The sequence below is a fragment of the Oryzias melastigma genome, linkage group LG17 (assembly GCF_002922805.2).
Source record: "Oryzias melastigma strain HK-1 linkage group LG17, ASM292280v2, whole genome shotgun sequence".
Lineage (NCBI taxonomy): Eukaryota > Metazoa > Chordata > Actinopteri > Beloniformes > Adrianichthyidae > Oryzias > Oryzias melastigma.
In genome coordinates, this window is record NC_050528.1 from 6634409 (window position 1) to 6636789 (window position 2381).

At 38.9% G+C, this 2381-nt stretch overlaps 1 long non-coding RNA gene across 1 annotated transcript in view; it reads left to right on the forward strand.

Annotated features, from left to right (window-relative positions):
- The window catches only part of LOC118599879, a 33491-nt gene extending 31313 nt beyond the window's left edge, over window positions 1-2178 (forward strand). Inside the window, exon 2 of the long non-coding RNA XR_004949423.1 lies at window positions 1606-2178. This is a non-coding gene — a long non-coding RNA (uncharacterized LOC118599879). The remainder of the gene's footprint in view (window positions 1-1605) is intronic.
- The last annotated feature ends 203 nt before the right edge of the window (window positions 2179-2381 follow it).

Below are 2381 nucleotides of genomic sequence, written 5' to 3' on the forward strand. Positions count from 1 at the left end.
TCGGCACATGGGCGGGCAAGGCGGGAGTCGAACCCACTCGCTTCCGATCGGGAGTCGACCTCCCTACCGCCGCACCACGGCCACCTAAATATATATATATATATATATATATATATATATATATATATATATATATATCTGAGTCTGTTTCCCAATTAAGCAATATTTCCTATTTTACTCATTTATTCCCATTTTATGATCAAAACTGTAGCTTAATACAGTATCTTGTTGTTTGTGGTCTGTGCTGTAAAGCTTCAGCACTCTTCTTTTTTCAAACCAGCGGTGGGCTGGTTGCATGACAATTAGTTCTCCCGTTGTTTATTTATGCATTCAATCAAAATAACCGTGATCACAAATGTAAATTTTGACATGAAATGTCAAACTGAGACCTTTCAAGCAGCACCATTTTTGAGACTTAGATATTAAAATTTAACAAATTTAATGGCTTTAAGACTTTTTAAGACCACACATCTTTATTTTATTTTAACAGAAAAACAGTAAATGTACTTTATTTTGGTTTGAGTTTTCACCATTGACAGTCAAGAAGAAGATTGGGGCAAACCACTTTTATTAATTTTGTTCATAGCTTTATTAATATTAATTTTTCCATATATGGTTATAAATAAATTGGTTAAGATCTTTGCTTAGTTGCTTCCTTGCCCCTCTTTGTGTGCTGTACGCTTCCCCAGTGTGCTATCCAGGAAGTGGATTTTTTGGAACAGTTCAGTCCCTTTTGTTTCATCACTTTTTTGAGGTTCAAATGATTTCTTTGGTAGACAAAGCATCTTTGTTCATTATTATTATTTTAAAAAAGAAAAAAAAAAAGAATGAAACGGCTTCCAAACAAAACCACAATTGTCCTGCTGACTGATTGTGGACTCTCATAGGGTTTATTTTGGCGTTAGCGTGTTTCACATGCCTTTTTAGTGTTGCAGGCTGTCTAAGCCGGAGCTAAAGAAAAACAAAAAAAAAAATCACATGAGCTTTTGGGCTTATTCCCAGCTTCATGCTGACGATCAAGCTCAATTAGCTGGAGGTGGAAGATGGGTTTCCTGATAGCTGTGCTTTTATTTGGTTGTTAGCAACATTTGCGCTTCCTGCCTGCCTCTGTTAATACGTCTCCTTTTTTAATTGTTGAATTAATTAATCTGTTAATCGATGCTTTAATAGTCAGAGGAGACGGAGGTGGATGGAGAAAAAAACCACACCAGGGTGTCTGTTTACCAGACAGTGAAGACGTGATGCTTGGCGAGGACAGTAGCAGCAGCCGCCTCGGCGTTGCCTGCTGGAAAGTCTCGTCTGTCTGCTTTGTCATCCAAACCACAGCCATGTTCATCTGATTTGCTTTATTTCATTTCTGCCTTCCACATGTAACATGGATCTTGCCCAACTGTGAAACAGCAAAATAGCCTTTCTCAGTTTATTTCAAGATGTAAATTCAGAAATATCTGTGCCAAACTGCAATTTCGCCTCTCCACGCTGCATGCTAAATTAAATGCGCCTCATACATATGTTGAGGTGCAGGCAGCGGAGTTTAGCCTCTTAGGCTCGACTATATTCATCTACTGTCTAGCTGAAGTTGATCTGCAATTCTCTTTGTTGCAGACTCTCGACAATCCCGACGCACAAGGGAGAAACCTTGACGAAACACACGAGAAGGAAAACAGCAGTCGGACTAAAACCTTCAAAGCATTCGCTGTTAGCCAGATATTTTTGTGATTCAGACTTTGGTGGAGACGAGCAGCATATGGAAAAAAAGAAAAGGGTATTCTGTATTTTTGGCAGCGTGTGTTGTTTGTGTTTTTATAGATCTTGAGGCTCCTGGAGCTCACACAAAATGAATTGTGAGTCGGCTGCAGCTGCCAGACGACAAGCAGAAATACTACCACCTCTGATGAGCTGAAAAGGAGAAACAAATTTTTAAAAGGAGAAAGGAAATAAGAGGATTATGGCTGATAATGTGTGTGCAACCTCCCACCAGGAGAGGAGTGTACTGTTGCAGAATACCTGTGGTTCATGTAAGGGCTAGTTACAATAGAGTTATACATTCAGCAGACAAAAGAGGACGGCTTTGATTTTTCGTCGGAGGCTGTGCTACAGGGATGTGAGCTTAAATCAAATAGAATCTGATGCGCTTTCATGTTTTTCAGGAGAAAATAAATGCTCTCATTGAGGGAATTTTAAGTGTTTTTTTTACTAGCTGTTTTATTATTTTAAATTAAGCCGGTCTTAAGGTAGCAGATTTGATCCGGAGGAAATTTATAGAACTGAATAGTGCTAATGAATAATCCGAGCATGAAAAAAAGATCAAAGAAGTGTTGTTGTAGAAGGAGACGAAGTTGTAAATTCCTGGCCAGTGTTGCTCACCATGTGCAAACAAT